The following is a 21,410-nucleotide window of genomic DNA, read 5'->3' as shown; positions in this document are numbered from 1 at the left end:
CCCACACAGACAGGGATTGCTTGTATTTTATTATGTGATTTTAAATATTTATGTGGTCATAAATTACTAAGAAAATAAGTCGTATGTGTAAGCAAGTTTTTCTACATCCTTAAAAGTTTATGTATATAATTGGTCAAAAAACTGTGGATCTTTTTGGGAAAAGAGGAGATTGCCTCATATCTGGGATTATATGGTATTTCTTGTTTTGTTTTGTTTTTTGTGGTGCTGGGGATTGAACCCAAGGCCTTGTGCTTGCGAGGCACGCACTCTAGCACCTGAGCTGTATCCCCAGCCCTGTATGGTATTTCTTTTTTTTTTTTAAATATTTATTTTTTAGTTCTCGGCGGACACAACATCTTTGTTGGTATGTGGTGCTGAGGATCGAACCCGGGCCGCACGCATGCCAGGCGAGCGCGCTACCGCTTGAGCCACATTCCCAGCCCTGTATGGTATTTCTTATACATTACAAACCTCATGTATTTATTCGCTTAGTAATTTGTTTATTCTTGTTTAAGTACAACTCTAACAAATGTAGTCATCTGTTTTTTTGGTCAAAACCACTCAAATTTGAGCTGTTGGAGAGAACAAGCCTCTGGGCCTGGACACACCCACAGTGGGAGAAAGTGGCCGGAGATGGTCCAGCAACGGGCAGGAAGCCCAGGGGGGCAGCAGATGTGAGCAGGCCGGGCAGGAGGAGCTGTGTCAGGAGGCTGCAGGGGGCTTTCCCTCTGAGGAGTGAGCCTTGTGAACCTGGGGATTTTACTAACCAGCATCTCATTCCACGTGGTCTGGATAAGGGGGGCTGTGCTGGTTCTTCATGCTGACCCTCTGCATGTAGGTCTTGATTGTCAGTTACAATCCTTGGTTGTCAGAAACAACCCCTATGTTTTATTATTACTTTTTTTAAATTTTTTTTTTAAAGAGAGAGTGAGAGAGGAGAGAGAGAGAGAGAGAGAGAGAGAGAGAGAGAGAGAGAGAGAGAGAGAATTTTTAATATTTATTTTTTAGTTCTCGGCGGACACAACATCTTTGTTGGTATGTGGTGCTGAGGATCGAACCCGGGACGCACACATGCCAGGCGCGTGCGCTACCGCTTGAGCCACATCCCCAGCCCCTATTATTACTTTTTATAATATTCTTTTTTTTTCAACACCAGTAAGTCAACATGGCTTTTTTCTTTTTGTAGTACTGGGGATTGAACACAGAGCCTCACGCATGCTAGGCAAGCACTTTGCCACTGAACTGCACACCCAGCCCCAAATTTTGCTTTTTAAAGAACCTGTACAATCCCTTCACCTTAAGGTGATGCATCCTGATTTAGAATTCCTGTGGTGCTTCCTAGAGTGTGGTATCTTAAAACTCAAGGGGAGCCGGGAACAGTGGGGCACGCCCCCCAGGAATTCCAGCGGCTTGGAAGCCTGAGGCAGGAGGATCGGGAATTCAAACCCAGCCTCAGCAACTTAGTGAGGCCCTAAGCATCTCAGTGAGACCCTGTCTCTAAGTAAAATACAAAAAAGGGCTGGGGATATGGCTCAGTGGTTAAATGCCCCCGGGTTCAATCCCTGGTTCCAAAAAAAAGGGGGTTGTGAGAAGGAGAATTTTCAGCACATTGCTCTGTGTTTAGATATCTGAGAAATCTTTGCTCAGAATAAATATCTTTGATTTCCAGTAGGCGAGGGATTGTATAATTGCAGAAATTGAAGCCTTCTTTCCCCAGTGTCTGCCTGCAGGGACTGCAGCCGATGGCTGTACAGATCCACAGACGTCCATTCCTTATGTTGTTACTGAGCCAGGCCCCTCTGGTTTCCAGCTGTGCACTAGGCCAGTCACTAGAGCAAGGAGTTTGCAAGAGTCATTCCTAAGACAGCCAAGCATGAGGAGTGGGGAGGTCCAAGCCTTAAGTCCACTTCCTGAGGGCATTTGTGGACACCGGGGGATGAAGAAGCAGCGTGGCCTAGGGTGTGGGAGCCAATAGGAGGCAATAGTCAGCAGTCCGAGCACACTCAGCCGACCTCCATGGCTCTTCATGGGACACCTGCAGAAAATGGTGGTGTTAGCGTGATCTGAAGGTGGAATCTTTTGCTTCCTGATGTCAAAGGTCACCTTTGGGACACCCATGCTAGGCCAAGCGAAAAGGTCAGTGGCTTAGACAAAATGGTCCCATGGCCCCGAAGCATAACCCTAGCACCCGTTATCATAGTGACCCACGTGTCAGAGGACAGCAGAGCTAGTGGAGATGAATAACATAGCTCTCTGTGTGGCCTCCAGAATTAGTAACTTTGAAGCCAGTAAAAAGCCCATGGCTCGGGGGTGTCTGGGGAGCACAGGAAGTAAGAAGGCAGAGGGGTGGTTGTGGGCAGGAGGCAGGCTGTGTCCTGGCTGGCACTTACCAGGTTAGGGCTCTGTCCTCCCCGGGTCCTGTGCAGAGGTCTTGTTCTCTTGATGGGTACATGCTTAGGAGCAGATGCCGAGTGGGAACTGGGGCCGTCAAACATGGCAAGCTTTACCCTGAGGTCCAGTGTCCTGTGGGCCCAGGGCTGTGCTCAGTGCACTGAGCTGATGAAGATGCCAGCAAAGAGGGGCACCCTGAATCAGAGCCGTAAAAGGGAGGAAAGTCGCCTCAGGGTCAGTGGACTGAGTGACGGTGACCAGGGTTCGCGGCTCCTATGGCCCCAGGGCTACTCTGGATACTTCATAGGAGGTACCTCCTCTTACCTCTGCAGCAACTGCCAGGCCACTGCTGGTATCCCCATCTCAGCATGAGGAAATGCAGGCACAGAGGTCCAAGGTGATTACCTAGTGGGTGGTGAGGGGCTTGAACTTGGGCTGGTCCCACAGTGTGGGTTTTTTTTTTTTTTCCAATTTTGTTTTAGTTGTTGATGGACCTCTATTTTATTTATTTATATGTGGTGCTGAGAGTCGAACCCAGTGCCTCACACATGCCAGGCAAGTGAACTACTGCTGAGCCCCCGCCCCCGCCCACGGTGCTGTTTTTGACCACAGAGTCCTCTGACAACCCTCTTGGATGGCACTGTTATTATCAGCCCCGTTTTACAGATGAGGAAATTGGGGCTTGAAGGATGAAGTAATAACCCCACGTGAAGCTTTAAAAATGCCTGAGGCAGGGCTGAAGCTCCAGCCTCGACCTTGACTTTGCACTGCTCCCCTGAGCTCCCTCCTGTCTTAGCTCAGAGCCTCCTAGGAACAGGCACTTCCTCTGGTCTGCTCCTGTGAGGGCAACACTGATCTATTAAAAGCCAAGCAGCTTCTTCTTCTTCTTCTTCTTCTTTTTTTTTTTTTACCAGAATAGCAATTCGTGTGACTTGAATTACTACTGTCTTCAGCAATCAGGCATTCAGTAGTGCTGTTAAATAGTAAAGAGAGAGATCATGAAAGGAGGGAGGAGTGGTCACCGTCTGGACTGTCTACTTCCCGCACCCAGGTGTGCGGGGCCTGGGTCCAGCAGGGGCAGAGGTGGAGGGGACACCCTCCGGATGGTTTTGTTCTCAAGATGCCTGTGGCTGTGAACTAGGGGATGGCCAGATGAAGGTGGGTGGTTTTCTCTTTGTCCAGCAGGGGTCAGAGGAGGCTGAGGTGATGAGGGTTGGAGAAGCGCCTGTCTCCTGGAGGGTGGTAGAGAAGGGTCACAGTGGGGACCCAGCAGACCCAGGCCCCACCCTGTGAAGCTCACACTGAGGAGGAGAGACTGCCTGGGGAGGGGGAGTTGAGTTGGGCCTTGCAGGAAGTGGAACCCTCTGCCCAGGGTCCCCACCTCTGACTGCAGGGGCTCCTGCCTCAGCCCCCGCTGCCCGTCCTCTCTCTCCTTGGCAGCCTTGGCCTCCTGGACCCTGAGCTCTCCAGTGGCTCTGTGTTCTGTGAGCAGAGGGAATGTGGTACGCTGGCCCAGAAATGCCAGTCATGGCCACCAGCTGCCTGCGGTCCAGGGGCCGGGCTTGTTCCTGGGGTTGGCTTTTCAGAAGCTGTGGTGGGGCAGGCATCCTGAGTGAGTCCATGGCACTGGAGGAACGAACCAAGTAGGAAACAAGCAAGCAAACTTGGTTTGACTGTAGGTAGCAGCATGGTTAGTCTCCGTGATTAGGTGACACTCCACGTTACTGTGCTGGATTAATTCAGTTCTGTTTTTTTATTTTTTTACTTATTTTTTTTAAACATTTAGTTTTTTCAGTTATAGGTGGACACATACCTTTATTTTTTTATCTTTATGTGGTGCTGAGGCTGGAACCCAGGGTCTCAGGCATGCCAGGCAAGGCTTTGCCTCTGAGCCCCCGCCTAGCCCCAGTTGTATTTTTTATGTCTCATCAACTCTGACCCACTGATGGCAAGAGGCACTGTTTAGCCATAACACAGACCTTTATCACTGGGCATTTTTTTTTAAGAGAGAGAGAGAATTTTTTTTTAATATTTATTTTTTAGTTCTCGGGGACACAACAACTTTGTTGGTATGTGGTGCTGAGGATCGAACCCAGGCCGCACGCATGCCAGGCGAGCGCGCTACCGCTTGAGCCACATCCCCAGCCCTATCACTGGCAATTTTAATTTTATCCTGATCAAGAGTTCTTTTAGATCTATTGCATAATTTTACTCTGTCTCACTTTGTGCATAAATAAGAAGGAAAATAGAAGTTAAATAAATGTCACATCATTCCTGTTACTTCTTTGCACTTTTGACGCAGAATGATTGACGTCTGCCTTCCCTACTCGTCAGTCTCCACACCACTCAGGTGGGTGATGCAGCGTTTTTGTCACTGGAATTTTCTTCTAAGCCAAGGTCTCCTACTGTTAATTTTAACCCGAAGCAGCACAAGTTCCCCATGTTACAATGACGTTCCTTGCTGAGCTGGAGCCTAGGCCAAGGGTAAGGAGGTGGGCGTGTCACAGCATTGGCCTCAGGGCTGGACTTCACCAGGCTGGCGTCCCAGGCCGAGTCCGGAGAGCGGCTTGGCACCCAGTCCTCAGGCGTGACTGCACTGAGTGGGTGTGCCGGGGGCACCAATGTGCAGGCCCGTTTCCTCATTTGAGCTTCTCATTTTAGAGGTGAGGAAACTGAATTTCAAAGAAAGTTAAAACTTTTCCATGTTCACTTGCCTAAGATGACCCAGCTTCAAGGCACAGAACCCGAGGACCTGTCCTTGAGCCTGCCAGGCCACCAGGGCAGGGCTCTGCCATGCAGCCCTGCCTGCTCCTCTGGCTCCTCCCACAGAGAGGCGCTGGCAGTGGGGCCCCTTGGATCTCCAGGGGGCACAGTAGGGGCATGTGGGTGTCACGGGGAGCCGAGCCAAGGGTGGCTAAGGGCTTTGTTGCTGCTGAGGTAGTTTGGCATTTAAGCGGTGGGTCTTGTCCAAGATGGACGGCCAATTCCTTATGATGACTGCTCAGTGCTTTTCCTGCCTGCCTAATAGAATCCCCCAGTGTGGATTCTTCCTCATGAGAGTATATCACCTGGACTACGACAATAAATCCACCAGTTTCTGCCCCGAATTGTGACATTGAAGAAGCCTCCCGGAGCTCAGTTGGGATTTAACATCAGGAGGAAAGGCCTCCAAGCTGAGCATTTTCATCTCCAGGGTGATTCCCGACTCAGATGCACATGGAGCAGGACTTCAAGAAGGGAACCAAGCTCTAGGTGCGAATGGCGTGGATTTCCAAGGTGCTGAGCACAGCAAGGCTGCTGAGATCCTGAAGACCACCCAGAAATCAGCATGCGTGCGCTAACCCTACAGTCATCATCGCCAAAGAGAGGACTGTGCCCTGGAGAGCCGCAGCCCAGGGCCCTGCCTGTGGGATCTGCCAGGCCAGGCCCACCAGGCCCCAGGAGGCCCTTGGTAGTTCTGCTCTGAGCCCTGCCTAGCACAGTGGGCTGGGGAGGGTAGGGAGAAAGTCACAGCACGGTCACCCAACTGTGCTGAACTTTTTGTTCCCTATTTTCTAGGCCAGCTTCATTCCCTGAAAGGAAAAGGACGATGATGTGTAGGTATGACCTAGCCTGCAGGGAACTGGGACTGCAGCTGGCACTGAGGGCCACCGCGGGCTTGGTACTCACACCCTATCATTTTAATTATAGAGATGAGTTAGGAATATTGGGAACCCTCCCTCTGGTTGCCTGGTCTTTCATCCTGTCCTTGTACCATCAGGAGTGTCATACATGTAGGGGACTCTGATGAAACCCTTTTGCCCTCCTCCTCTTATCTCCCCGCAAAATGTAAAGTGTACTACTGAATAAAAAGAAATAGCAAAAAAAATACACCTGCCACGGGCACTGCTCTGGGCCTCAGTGGGCATGAGGGCATTTTCGTCTGTGCCAGGGCCCAGCGCGCACCTCTGAACCTGAGAGGAGGGCCAGGCTCCGGCCAGGGGTGGTCAGGCGCTGGCTCTTCACAAGCAGCAGGAGGGAGGGCCGTTTTCCTGCAGCGGGTGCCACAGGCTACACCGGTTCTTGGGAAGTCTTTTTCCGCTACTGGTGTCATACAGAACATTCCATGGAGCCTCCTTAATGAAGGCTGGATTTTTTTTTTTTGTAAAAATTAACTTACAAAAGTTACTAAGGTCAGGATGGCTCAGCAGACAGGGCTGCAGCGTTCCCTGAGGGCCCAGGAGGGACTCCTGAGTGAGTCATTAATGGCACCGTATTTCCTTTGTTCCAGGCTGTTTGAAAGTGAGAATCTCAGACACGTTCTCAGGCCCACAGGGTTAGGATCTGGTTTGGAAAAACTGGAGGGTGGGTTCAATATTTCCATTTTTTGTGTTATTTTCTTTCTTTAGTTTTCTCTTCTACCCATGTAGTGGCAGTAGTAGACTGTGGTTAAGAATAGAAATGCTATACTCAAAATGCTTAGGTTCAAATTCCAGCTCTGCCACTTTGTAGCTGTGTGATATGAGCTGAGTTAATAACTTTGCCAGTCAACAGTTCTCATCTAAAAAATGGAGATAAAAAATATAATAATGGCATCATATGATTATTGTAGTGAGCACTGAGTAACATATTTAGTATAGCATGTGCTCAAAAACTTTTAGCTACTATTAATATTTTACCTTCTATATCCTTTCCTATTTTCATGTACGCTACTAATTCTCTTTTAGTTTTTGAACCAAGAGGTTTTAGAGATTCTCCCTAAGATAACGGCACATTATATAGCAGCAAATGCTTAGTCTTTTTATAATTCCACCATCTCTGATTTTGCTCTTCACATTGCATTTAGATCAGGGGATTTAAACAGGAGTCAATAAACTATAGCTCCAGGGCCAAAATCTATAGCCACACTCTTTGTAGTTTTATCAGAACCTATAGAGCCCTCTTCATTCAGATAATATCCATGGTTGTTTGTGTGTTACAATCACAGAGGGACAGTAAAGACAAACCATGTGGCACACCAAAACCACTAGTATTCACTATCTAGTACTTTCCAGGAAAAAATATGCCAACATCTGAGAGTAATAAGTAGCAGAAAGGTGAAAAGATCTACAGTTAAACAACCACTATTTAAATTTCAACTCTGCCATTGATTTGCATCAGCAAGGTGATCTTGAACCTATCATTTGACATTTCTAACACCTCAGCTATAAAATACAAAGGATCACAAGCCTGTCCTACAAATCTCTGATGAAACTTTTACATAAAGTAAAATCTGGATCTCTTACATTGTTGCTTGGATAATACAATTGTCTGAGGCTTTTTGTTTGTTTATGAGCTAATTTTTTTATTATAGTTGGGAGGGCATGCACTCACCAATTCTTCATAGGCACATAGGCACCAATACTATCTTTCACAAATTTCACACATTTTCCTCATCTGCTTGGCCCTGAAGTTTAAGACTTTTAATATTAAATAATTTATGTAGGGCATTTTACAAAACGTAAAATGCTGCAAAATTTTAGTTACTTCGATTTTAAGGAAAAACAACTGATAACTGTTTCAGCCACTGGCTAGAAATAAAGGCTTTTCTAGCACTCTTTACTCAAGGGTGGGTTAAACTTTTTATTTTACCCTAAGTACCCCCACCAAGAGGTAAGCACCTCAAAATTAAGGTGGCTTTATTATATATGTGTAAAATAAGCTGCTCACTGCTTACCTGAACAATTAACTGTGTAAACCATGTGGGGTCATCTAAAGACCAAAGGTTATGAGAGTGACTAGGATTATTCTGCTTATTCCTTCCATGAGGACTAGGTGTCACTGTGGTAAGACAACTAACCTCGGAAAGATGGAAAAACATGCCTGCTACTTACTCTGATGACTCTTAATTCAAAACTCCTTACTCCAATCCTATATTTTCTATACTTCACTTAATTATATATTCCCAAGTAATACAGATTCATTTACATGAAACATCATACTCCATAAGATACCTGGGAGATAATAAATTTTAAATTATCTGTAGTCCTATGAATTTGTTTAATTGGAGTAGTCACAGGATGTTGAAAATACCCATTCTGAAAGAACAAGTCACCTGATTTGAAAAAAGGAAGAATTATTTTATTATCATGTACAGAAAACTCAGCAAAAAAGTTTTTCAAACTCTATATTGCAACCCAGTAGTGGAATATGAAATCAATTTAGGGTAATTCTTGTAGCATTTGTGGGGGAGGGAATAAGACAGAATGAATAGAACAGAATGGAATGTTCATGCTAATACTTTTCAAGTGAAGTTCTAATTTCAACTTATACACATATATATATGTATGAACATACTTGAAAGAGTTGTTTTCTAAAATTTATTTCTTGTAGATTGTGCAAATAACACTGTTGTAGGAAAGGGGATATGCTTTTTAAAAACATAATTTCAAAGAGCAGGTCTATATCTCAAATAATGAGCAGGAGTTACATTATGAAGAGGGAATGATAAATGGTGCTATTAATTTTTCTAGGAAAAATGCAAAAAACAAGAAGTAGTGAAAATGCAGATGTTAGAAGCAGTAGGTAGGAGGGGGAGGAGAAGTTAATTTTAAGTATTATCACAAAACATCCAGAAGATATGCCCTAAGATAACTATGAATACGAATCTTCATTTAAAAATTAAACTTCAGGATATATTCTATGAACTCTGGGAACTTGCCTGTCTTGTTCAGCACTGTATCCTCAATAACTGTAATAGTGCTTGATAAAAAGCATTCAACTATATGTTTAATTAGTATGTTGTTTAGCATATTACAGGCTGATATTTACACCTGGGTGTTGACAAGATTGCCTACCGAAGACATTTTATCCATTTTTCTAAGCACTCTTATTTTATGAAATGGACAAGCAAGAATTTTTAATAAATGTTGGATTTGGCTCTGAGTTCAAAACCTACTTATCTTAAACTTAAATCCTTATTCATTGATCATCTCTGATTTTAGTTCTGGAAAAAAAATTCTCAACTAGAATTAGTTTTTCTGGAAATATTCCTAGAGAGCATTGAATGCTCATAACTTGAAACAACGTTGAGAACAGGATATCTACCACAGCAAACATGGACACACCACACAAAATCTATTTTTAAAAATCACTGATAGGTGAAAGAACTCAAGGTAGCCCTTAACTGTCATTGTCTAGAAAAAAATATTTTGTGAGCCAAAGATTTTAACAGATACTCAACTTCTTAATTACAATGAAATTCCTTAAGAAAAGCAGACAAAAGGCTTATTGTTGTTTAAATTCAATTGATTTTGCCAAAGGGCTTGACCACTGTAGAGATATTACAATTGATAAATTTTTATAAACATCTTTATAGTATGTGCTACTCAGGAAAAGACTACATTGACTCATAAGTTCTTGGGAGAGTTAGTTGCTTTATTTTTAGCAAAGACAGTTAAGAATAGTATTTTTTTACGTTTATAAAGTGTCTCTCAGACAAGCATATGAAAAACCTACCCAAGCAACATCTTGCAATATTTTTCAATATTCACAGGTGGAATGGGAAAAATAAATCAAACCAGACAATATTTTGCACATGAGGAAATGAGACAATCAGAGAGATGTAAGTATTAGATAGCTTCTGGTTCCTCAAGGTAGAGCACAGCAGAGTTCACCCTTGATATGTGGGTGCTGAAGATGTAAAATAGGAAGTCTGTCGAAGAGCAAGGAAGGAACAAAGATGAGAAGTGGTAGCTCAGGCCTGTGGGCTGCCCAGTGCTCTGGGACAGGATGTAACAAAGTTTCCGCCTGAAAACATCTCCATCCCAAATCCTCAAATCCCACCATAATATAGTCAGTCGATCCTTTGACTTGAGCCTCTCATCTCCCTGGCATCTGCCTTTAAAACACAGCTCCTTCTCTGGGAAGACCCAATGGCCTCCTTCTCTTGCTCTCCACTTCATCATTATAATTAATAACTTATCTATTACTATCTCAAATTTACACAACAATTTAGAATTTACACCTAGATCTATATTATCTCATTTAATCCATGCAACCTTATGAGGTATTATATTTCTATTTTAGAAATGAGTAATTGAGATCCTCAAAGAGGTTAAGTACCTAGGAAAAGTCTTCTGAGCTTTCTTTAACATGTAACATGATGCTTTCCACATCCAATCAGCTCAATAGACAGAGTTCCCATCATGTATCAGGCACTAGGCCACATCCATAAAACCAGGCCTGCTCCCTTAGCCTACAAAATAAGAATACCTATAATGGGGCTGGGCATGGTGGTACAGCCTGTAACCCCAGTGACCAGGAGGCAGGAGGATGGCAAATTCAAAGCCAGCCTCAGTAACTTAGTGAGACCCCCATCTCAAAACAAAAAATAAATAAAAATAAAAAGGACTGGAGATGTGGCACAGTGGTTAAGTACCCCTGGGTTCAATCCCTGATACAACAACAGAAAGAAAGAAAGAAAGAAAGAAAGAAAGAAAGAAAGAAATAGAGAGAGAGAGAGAAAGAAAGAAAGAAAGAAAGAAAGAGAGAGAGAGAGAGAGTACCCATAAAGGCCCTAGGTAATTCATCAAGGAAAATAAAGAAATGTAATTAATGAGGAAGTGATATGAAAACTGCAAAGAGAACAACATAAACAGTTGCTATTAGCACCTCACCTCAATGGCGCTGAGCTTACCAGATGGCCCTGAACTTTTTAAAAGCAAAGGGCTGTTGATGATTCTGAAGGTCAGAAGATAGAGGTAGTGCTTTTAAGGGATAAGAGGGAGTAACAGAAAGACCAAACCTCATGATAATTAAGTCTCAGGCCCTCTCTGGGAAACGACCTTTGAAACACATCACTTTGTTGGCTAGCACATCTCCAAGGACTAAAGCAAAGCCTGAGGTAGGGTTGGGGGTCAAACCAAACACTGTGGGATAAAAACAGAAGTAAAAGAAGACCTCCAGGTTCTAACCAGGGGGTAAGGGTGTGGCCATTGGTAGAGTACTTGCCCAGCCTGCATGAAGCCCTGGGTTCCATCCTCAGCGAAGGAAGGAAGGAAGGAAGGAAAGAAGGAAGGAAGGAAGGACAGACTGTAAAATTTTAAGCCAGATCCAGGTTAAGGTCTGAAGAAAACTGTCAAATTTAAAGGGTTTAGAATTCACAACTGTATACCATATGAGGAAACAAAGAAGAACATGCATTAGAATCACTGTATTTTCATTCATTCTAAGATACACACTGTTCTATCTGTGAAAGTGGAATGAATCAATGAGATGATGGGTTATAAATGTCATTGTTATCTGTTCTTACAAATATGTCAAAGGATGTATCTTACAATTGAAGATAGCTTAGATTAAATTAATTAGATATTTTTGAATTACCTGTTTTCAGGATGGTTCAAGAGAATGCTTTCCATTCATGCCACCTGACCAAGCTGTGTCTTACCTGCACAGGACTTGCAACCAGGCTGGCCCTCCCTTCCTCCCTCCTGCCACACTCAAGCCTGGTCCCTCAAGCCCGGTCGTTTCTGATGCGACGGACTGCAGCAGGCAGCTCCCCTACCCAGCCACAGAGGGGCGATGATCAGACTACATTGCTGTCTGTTCACAACTCTTCTGGTTGGCTTCCCCTAAACTGGCTTGATTTCTTTTCTAAAAGCTTCCAGTTGCAGGCTTCCCCCTGGCAGTTACCTGCTTCAATAAGGGCTTCCTAAGGCTTAGCTTTGAGAAACACACAAGGAAGAGAGTGTGTCCTGACTCTCGTGTGCCCACTGCTATTGTCATGAATCTCTCTCTCACCTTCTCTGTCAGAGCTTAGTCTGTCTTGTTATCTGACCGAAAAATCACAGGGAGCCTGCCTAGCCTCATAATTTATTTTCAATAATAACTTCTGCTGCAAACACAAGTTTTATCTCTGAAACTTGACAACTTGAACCCATCACAACATGTGACAATTCCATGACGGTGCACAGGCACATAACAGACCTGTCATAAGACGTAGTCCTGTTTGCCCTGACATAGAGATCTGGTATAAAATGTGATATTCACAATAAAGAAAATAGATCTAAAGCTCAGGAAACGTCAAAAGGAAATGCACCCACAAGTCATTTTTAATAAAAACAACACTAAGAGGAAGAAAGAAATATTAACCACACACAGAACTATGTGGAAAGAACTCCCAGGAACAACTTTGGTGCTGCGTCCGGCAAAATGGACCGAGTCCGGCGGGAGACGTCGGGATTAACAAAGACACAGGAGTCCGAGGTCCTTCATCCAGGGGGAATCTGACTTTATTATCTCAGCTCATACTTATATATTTCTTGCAGACAGAATGGAAAGTCACTAGTAGGCGGGAGGAAGGAGGAGGGGAAAACAGGTGGTTAATGTCAACTCATAATGAGCCTTCAACCAGGAGCCTTATCAGACCCAAGCAGGTCAGGACGTTCCCACATGACCATCATAGGCTGAATAATATGAAAACAGACACCACAAATCTTTCAAGGCCTTGGGAGCTGGCCTCTTTGACGTGCACAACAAGAAACCAGGGCCGGCACCAAGCCCTGGGGGCCAGGGGGGATCCGAGCCAGCACTTTGGTTTTCCAAATCCAATCACTTCTAACACCATAGTGTAAATTTCAAGTCATCTGATGCCAGGCCACAGCTCTCTCTCTCTCTCTCTCTCTCTCTCTCTCTCTCTCTCTCTCTCTCTCACACACACACACACACACACACACACACACACACACACACACTCCTTCCTACAGATTGTGGATGAAAAATACAATTTCAGACCAAAAGCAACTGGTTTAAGCAAACACAATCAATGATCTTCATTCAACTTTTCCTTTTCCAAGCTTGATTCCCCCACTATTTTTCATAGGCCAAATTTTATCAGCCTCTACTGGGGATCTTATGTAAGGCCAAACTGAATTTATTCTCAACATGCAAATTCAGTGTACTTCCTTGGACAGCAGAAACAGCCTGTGAGCTCCAAAGGACATCAGGGTGCTTCATGATATCATTTTGATCCATTATGTTATTTAAAGAGACCCTGTAGCAAACAGCCCCCAGGAGACCAGTTAAGCAAGAGACAAAGAACCAGTTAAGATATTTAATGATAAGATCCTTAAAAATTATCTTTAATTAATGCCAAATATGAACAGATCATAAAGTGACAGAAGCAAGTTAAATTTCATAGATGAAAACTATGCGCATCAATTAGGTTCTCAATTCAAACATTCAATGTCCTCTACCTGGCGTGTTAAACAGTTAGGGCAAGGAAGATGCACAGTGGGTTAGACACACATCCTTAACTCAAGGGGTAAGCAATTTGCAAATTCAAGAAATAAAAAGACTTTTTCAGCTTAAATGGTTTGTTGTCCTGATGGTGCACTTCAAATTAATAAGACTTAATTTTTAACCTCCAAAATTCTTTAATACTAGAGGTATGTCCATGAAGAGATTCCATGTAGTCTACTTACAGCAGCATAAAAGGTCCCAAAACAGTGCACTGGAGAGAAGAAAGGGGCTTCCTGAAGTTTTGGAGAGGAGACAACTTTTGACCTGGAATATTCTGCGAGGGTTTTCTTGTTTTGTTTTGTTTTGTGTGTTTTGTTCCTGACACCATTTCTTCTTCTTCTCCTCTGATTGGGGTACAAAACTTTTCTAGACTCTTTGAAGTTTCACATCGTAAAAGTAAACTCCTAGTTAGCTCCTAAATGAAAATCACTGTGACTAGGGTTAATCTCCTTAAAGCTAATAGTCCTGAGGTCAGCAGGGCCTCACCCTTTACATACACCCTAGACTTTCCCAGAAAGTTTGTGGTCATTTTGCCTGAGCAAAGAGACTGGCATTTGATCCCAAGGCTTCTAACCTTACATCAATACCCTGAATGAGTTTGCACAGTGACCCAAGATAATGGGACAGTTTTGGTTAACAATTCAGCCCGTTTGCTTCTTTACAAGGTGACAAGTAATGTACATTCTTTTAAGATTTACCTGAGTCATGCTGGACAGGTTTGCATATACCCTGAAATTCCATGATATAGGTACAAGTGCTAACATAGTGAACGGCGGGCAAGAGGCCGCCTCCCAAGATAGCAATGTTGAACAAATTCCCTGTGACTCCCTAATAATCAGTGATAAGAGACTATAGACTAGAGATTAGTGAGTCCTTTCCTCTCTTCAGAATAAAGGAATGTGATTGAAGACATGCTTATAGTTTTCTGATGGCAGAAATGGGGGAATATTCCACTGGTAACTTTGGTTTTTTGGTTGAGGATTAATGTGGTTAAACCAAAATATTAATCATAAGTATAAATTTGTTCCACAAACAGAAGATTTCAAAGGTATCTTTGTTTTCTTTCTCTTTACACTGCTCCTATTAACTTTTGGATCATTAGTCAGGATTTTCAGAATCCACTTGTCCGCCAGGTTTCTGCTGCCAGACCATCTTGAGTTAGAGGGTCATCATCCACGCCCACTTCATACTTACCACAAGATCAGACTCCCCATCCCCATACTAATCCAAGTCACTTTCTATCAGTTCATTAATTTTATTTACCCTAGTACACATCCTCCTGTGAATGGTGGGTAACTTCCAGAACGATCATTGGTTCTCATCCCATCAATTATAGACACATCACTGCAAGAACCTTTCCGCCAGCTGCAGAAGAGAATCTCCACACCAAGCACTTTGCATAATTTCAGTAGCTTCTTCACCTGGTTCATCACAAAGACCATTCTATCACACATCTTCTTTATTAATACACACAGAAAAGAAAAAGAACCCATCACTTTTGTCTGTAAGCTTGGGAAACAAAAAAGGCAATGTCAGATGTCAGATGACATTGATGATGCATGCCACTATGGGTCTCACCCCTGGTCAAGACTTGTAATTATCCAGTATTCGGTCCTACTCCAGGGACAAGGATTCAGCTGTTATTTTCCAGTCACCCAGCCCATAATACAGCACCTTGGCACAGACAGCAGGGCAACAAAACATGAAGTGGACAGTTAAAATTAAACTTAAACTACAGTCATCCCCAACAGTCCTCCCAACCCTGGCGGAATATTTACCTAGACCATTTAAAGCATTTAATTAATTCACCAGCAGCTTAGATGGAGACGTCTGGAGCTTCCCGAGACTCCATTACATAATCTTTTACAAAGTCTATTCCCAGCTCCAGTGGAAGATGGATTCTTTTCCAGTTTGCGGAGCTTCCATGCATTTGCTTCCCTTTCCTGGGGTTCGGAGATTACAGCAATCGCGCTGGCCAGGAGAGTCTGGGGTCTCCGAACTCAAAATGCCTGGCACTGGTGTAGCCTTCTGGCCCCGGGTGCTCCTAGGCTAGCCGCGGTGACCACTGTGCTGGCGGGCGCTCTGAACGCGGCGATTCTCCCATTTCTCTGGGTGCGCCCCGAACCCAGGCAAGCCAAGAAGCAGCGCCGAGCAGTAGCGCGGCCGAAGGGCAGGCTCCATGCGTCCGGCTGCTGGAGGAAGAGGAGAAGGGGGGAAAAGATGAGGAGGAGGCGTGCGAGGGAGGAAGGGCCTGGCCGCCCTGGTGGGAGGAGGAAGAAGGGGAGGGGGCCAGCCAGGCCGAGAGGGGCGGGGGGGGCAGTCAATGAGCGGCGCGCTGCTGGAGGGGGGGGCGAGGTCTGGGGGATGAGGTAGGATGGGGGATGGCGCAGCCCGAGCAGCGGAGGCTCCAGGCATAAACAAGCACCTGGAGGAGCCCTGCAGGAGTGAGGCGAGCTGGGCGCACAGAGTAGACCCGTGGACCTTCTGCAGCGCCACCGCTCCCACTCCGCGGCTCAGGAGGCGGGACAGGCCCCGAGGCTGCGCAGCCGCCGCTGGCGGGCCAACTAGGAAGAGGAGACGGAGGAGGCGCCGCCAGCCCAGCCTGGAGCCCAGCGTGGCCACCGCAGCCGCCAGAAGTTTGGGTTGAACCAGAGCTGCCTGGAGGACACTTCCCCCCCCCTCACTTCCGGGAGGAGGAGGAGGGGAAGCCACCGCTGCCGCTGGCACCGACGCTAGTGGGCTCTGGGTCATCGCGGCCAGCAAGAGGGGCGGAGGACTTGCCCGGGGACCCCGAGGGGGGCGGCGAGGACCACGGGCTGCGGGTGCGGCGGCGGCAGCGGCGCGTGTGCCCGGCGCAGGGGGGGGGCGCCCGCCAGGAGCCGGCTGCGAGAAGGAGGCGGAGGCAGGAGGATATACTTGGTGGCGGGGGGGGGGGGGTGGCGGGGGGGGGTGGCGGGGGGGGGTGGCGGGGGGGGGTGGCGGGGGGGGTGGCGGGGGGGGGTGGCGGGGGGGGTGGCGGGGGGGGGTGGCGGGGGGGGCAGGGGGCTGGCCAGCTGTGGGCACCTCCCGGTCTCGCTGCTGGGGCTGCTGCTGCTGCTGGCGCGCTCCAGCACCTGGGCGCTGGTCTGCCTGCCCTGCAAAGAGTCTAAGTGCAGGGAGCCCAGGAGCTGCCTGGGGAGCATTGTGCAGGGCATCTGCAGCTGCTGCTACCTGTGCGCTCAGCAGAGGAAGGAGAGCTGTGGCGGCGCCTTTGGGCTCCATGGTGCCTGCAACTGGGGGCTTCGCTGTGTCATCCGCTCCCGCTCAATGGCAACTCCATCACTGAGTATGTCTGCGAAGGTATGGCTGCGAGCTGCGGGACCCCTCCCACCTGCCCCGTGCTGCCCCCTTGGCGCTGGCTGAGCCAACAAAGTTTGGTTGAGACTTTCAGGAGAGAGGGCTCCGCGGGAGGACTGGCAGCCGCTGCCCCCGGGAGGAAGACCCCCATGCCCCGGGTTCCCGCTCCCTTCCCCTCCCGGCGCTTAGCCAGCTGCGGGTGAGGTTGGATTTCGTGGGTGGGGATCCGATGAGGGCTGGATTGTATCCCCGCCCAGCACAGACCCACAAGTGTGGCGGGTGGGCTTGAACTGGGTGACCTGCCCTTGCCCGGAGGTGGAGGTGTCCCGGGCAAGCCCCCTGGGAGTCCGCCCCTGCTGCCCTCCCTGCATAGCGCAGTGTGGCACCTAGTGCTGCACACTGTCGTGTAGCCCTTTTCCTTTGGCGGAGGAGTCGCTTTTTCAGCACACACATTCCCTGTGTGACTCTTATGATTTTTTTCCTTGTGTTCTTCCTTCACCTCCTTCCTCCTCCACATATAAATCAGTTTCAGCTTGGAAATATGTCAGCCCAAGAGAAGTTGCCTACTGTGGGTACTCATTTATTTGCCTATTGAAAATGGTCAAAGACTTTCAATCCTGGAAAGAAAGGGGTGGAAGGTGGGGTTTGCACCTGGGAGTGAAAAGTTGTTGTGTACTATTAGAGATTGCTTTTTAAGATCCGATATCCGCGTGTGGTGTTGCCAGTGCCTTCGTTTTGTTTGATTGACAGCAGGGATTGTGTTGTAGGCTTCTCCACCGAGCATTGTGCAGCGCAGTGTCCACACTGATGGCGGGAGACAGAGATTAGATTAGTGGAATCTCCCTTGTTGGGGAACCACTGTGTCAGCCTTAGTCCTTGTCTGCCTGCCTCTACCTCGGGGTGCTGGCAAGGTTTGTGGTCTAGAGAAGCAGTAAGTTCATTTTATTTGGCAAATGGGCAGGGCTCGGGGAGTGCTAGTTAAAAGTGGGATACCTGCTCTGGCTGATGTTGGGCAATGATGCTGTTCAAGGGATCCTGGTGAGTGAACCGAGTGCAGCAGCCTCATTTGTGGGGGAGCAGTAAGGAGGGACAGACGCCCTCTTCCCTACTACTCACAGCCAGCACCCACTAGACCAGGGGGGTTTATTCTCAAGCATCCTTATGTGTGTGTTTATTGTGCTAGGATACTGAAAAGGAGTGGCAACCTTAAGGGTAAAAATGGATCTACTGAAAGGCTTCCATGCTGTTGATTATTTTTAAAAATACACACGTATTTTTTTTTAACCTGTAGTTTTTAGGGTTTGGATAGTTCTGGAAAATCGGGGCTTGAAAGCTGGTGGGCAGTAATGAATGAAGGGAACTCTTCTCAGAGGGAAGGGTGGTGCTCTTACTGTGCCCTTAGGACCTTGGTTAGAAGACCTCATTTGCCTGAAACACAAGCCTCTCACCTGGCATGAAGTTCCATTTTATAACATGGTTTTCTTTCTCAGTTCAAGAAAAGTGTCTGTTAGATTAACTTATACAATTTTTTGCCTTTGGGAATTCTGAATGACTTAGACTAAAAGATGCATCTTTGAACCCTGCCACTTAAAGTACATAACTTGATCCAGCCTCCCCACAAACCTGCAAACAAGCAATATGAAACAAGCTTCAATGCAGTGGAAACTGCTGTGCTCTGAGGACTTTGGAGGCTCCAAATATTCTAACCTTTGTTTATTCATTCTTTATATATTTCTGGTGAAAGAAATGCTCAGAAAACATTTACAGTAACCAAGTGTTTTGGCAGCAACATCCCATGTTGCAGCATGGAGTTATTTTGGCAGTGTATGGGTAAGCCTTTCATTCTTCTGAAATGATGCGATTCTTCATGGCTTCCTTTTTTTTGGTAACACCAGTGCACTTGGTTTTAGCCTTGAAAATGCTTAGAAGTATCTCTTGACATGGTTGTATCTCAATTAGTGTTCTTTGGAAGCACTTTTCATTTAACAGGCAGGCCTGTTTTCAGTCACCACACCTCTGTGCTCAGGCACTTTTTTTAAAAAAAATATTTATTTATTTTAGTTTTCGGCGGACACAACATCTTTGTTTGTATGTGGTGCTGAGGATCGAACCCAGGCTGCACGCATGCAAGGCGAGCGCGCTACCGATTGAGCCACATCCCAGCCCTGCTCAGGCACTTTTTAAAAATTATTTTAATAATTCTAAAAGCAGCAATCAATTTGCATTCTAAATCAATGAAACCAAGGTAAGGACATTGTTTCCTGGCCTGATCTAATCATTGGATGTAGACAGACATTTTCAAATGTATGTTTAAAATTCCAAAGATTTGCATATTGCTATAGTGTTTATAGAAAGCATAAAATACAAGAGTAACCTTTTCTGTTAGGAATTGGAGAGGTCTTTACATGTCACTGATTTCTTGAATGTACAGATGTTTTTTTTTTTTCTGATTTGTTTGTGTTACTCAGCAAGAAATTTCTCAATGGCCAGTGTTCCCTCAGTTTCCATTTTTATTCAGAAATTCATGTATGTGGATTATCATAACTAATATTAAGAATTGACGTTTTATTCATGTTAAAGTCTCTCATGCTGTAATTTTTGCACTAAAATGACCCCTACTGGTTGTATCTGTTAATGAAAACTCTTTTGAAAACTTAAAGTTTTCATGCAGAAACATACTACATGGTACAGAAGTGTTAGGACTAACTTACCTGGTTTTGATGGCATGATTAAACATACTACATGGTACAGAAGTGTTAGGACTAACTTACCTGGTTTTGATGGCATGATTTAAATACAAGTTACATTGCTGTTTGCCAACTTGCAATAATTTTGGCATTACTCCCATACTGGTATTGGGGCCAGGGGTCATGCTTTTAACTGCAGTTCACAAAATGAGTTAGATAAATCATGGACTAAAATGCACACTGAGTGACCAACTATTCAGTGCACATATTCAACCTGTGGCTCAGTGCCTTACATTTTTAAGGCAGCTGACCCATTGTGAGCTCTCAATGAAAGTACATGGAATAAATGAATGAAGAGTCCCCTCCATAAAAAATAAGCCTATAGAAAAATACAGTTTTCTGAAAGACTAAATAATGTGATGAGTTATATGCTATGAATCATGCAAGATGTACATAGAATTTCTTCTCAGCATAGTTTAGAATGTTATTAAGTAAATCTCGATTTAATAATTATAATTCTTCTTGACCAAGTTAATTTGAAAAATTAAGAATGGAGCCAGGCATCCAAAGTTTTCTCTCACTCTCTGTCTAAAAAGTGCTCTCTGGTCCCTGAGGGCTTGAAGTTCCCTTTCCTGTTTTCATTCATTGGCAAGTCTTCCTGCTGCCCCCTGCAAAATCCTAACCTGACTGTTTGCTTGGCTGGGTTACTCACTTCCAGGGAGATCACCTAGAATCTAGAGAAACAATTTGAGGTTTTGAATCCCCAAGGAAGAAGTCTGGATAGGAGATCTCTTTGGGGCATCAGAGCTTTGAAAACCTAAGGAAGTGAGGTTTTCTAGAAGTTATGTTTTGATTGAAGAGTGAAAATTATATTTGGACTAAGGGGATGAGGACCATATTTTTTTTTCTGTGTGGGTTAATACATTATGCTTCTCTAAGGGGTGGGGCAAGGTGAAGAAGTGTGGCCACCCTTTTGACTCTTGGTAATAAAAGTGCACATGATGGCTCGAGTTTGATAATTTGTGAGGACAGAGTGTTTACCAACTAAATGGATACTGTTGAGTTACTTTGCTCTGAGGACTGCTGTAGGGTGATTTTTTATTTCCCATATTTTTCAAAAGCACTGTTATTTAAATACTGTCTCTTTCAGAGTACAGCACCCTCCCCACCCCCCCCCCACACACCCCACAGGTATATTAGCCTTTCCTCCTACCTGTTCTTCATGGGGGCAGTGGAGAGAACTGTACTTAGAGAACTAAGACCAGAATTAGAAGGTAGAGTTTCCTTCCTTATTACTAGAAGACAGTCAGTGGGGATGTTGGCTGCTTGGAAGAAAATGTCTTGATCTGAGGTGAAGCCCAGACAACAGGCTCTAGGAGGCCAGTGAATGCACCAAAGCATTTGTTTGCACGAGTCACATGGAAGCTGCTCTCATTGATTTGTAGTAGGTTTTGGAGTTAAGAGCTCATGAATTTTAATTTTTACCAATTAAATAAGGAAGAAGAGGGGAAAAATTTAATACTTCTAGATTTAGAAAAATTTAAAAACCCAGCAGCAGTCCAGACTTTGTTTTTGAGTAATAGGCTTCATTTTCCATCTCAAAAGTCTTTGGGTAGTGTGTACTCTTGGATGCTGGAGAAAAAAAGCAGGCTGAGGGTGTATAAAGTTATATTAACAGGGTATGGGAAGAGAAACCAGTACACGTAAACAAGGAAATTATTAGTTCCTTCCAAAAGT

The 21,410-nt window shown here is 45.3% G+C and overlaps 1 protein-coding gene across 1 annotated transcript in view; it reads left to right on the top strand.

Annotated features, from left to right (window-relative positions):
* Positions 1–5,570, top strand: part of LOC308634916 (uncharacterized protein) — a 34,016-nt gene extending 28,446 nt beyond the window's left edge. Inside the window, exon 3 of the transcript XR_014019108.1 lies at positions 5,420–5,570. The gene's annotated coding sequence lies outside the window, so the exon portion shown is untranslated. The remainder of the gene's footprint in view (positions 1–5,419) is intronic.
* Positions 5,571–21,410: the final 15,840 nt, after the last annotated feature.

The sequence above is a fragment of the Spermophilus citellus genome (genome assembly GCF_964194105.1).
Source record: "Spermophilus citellus genome assembly, chromosome: 16".
NCBI lineage: Eukaryota > Metazoa > Chordata > Mammalia > Rodentia > Sciuridae > Spermophilus > Spermophilus citellus.
Note: the sequence above shows the minus strand (reverse complement) of the source record. Positions and strands in the feature narration are given on the sequence as shown.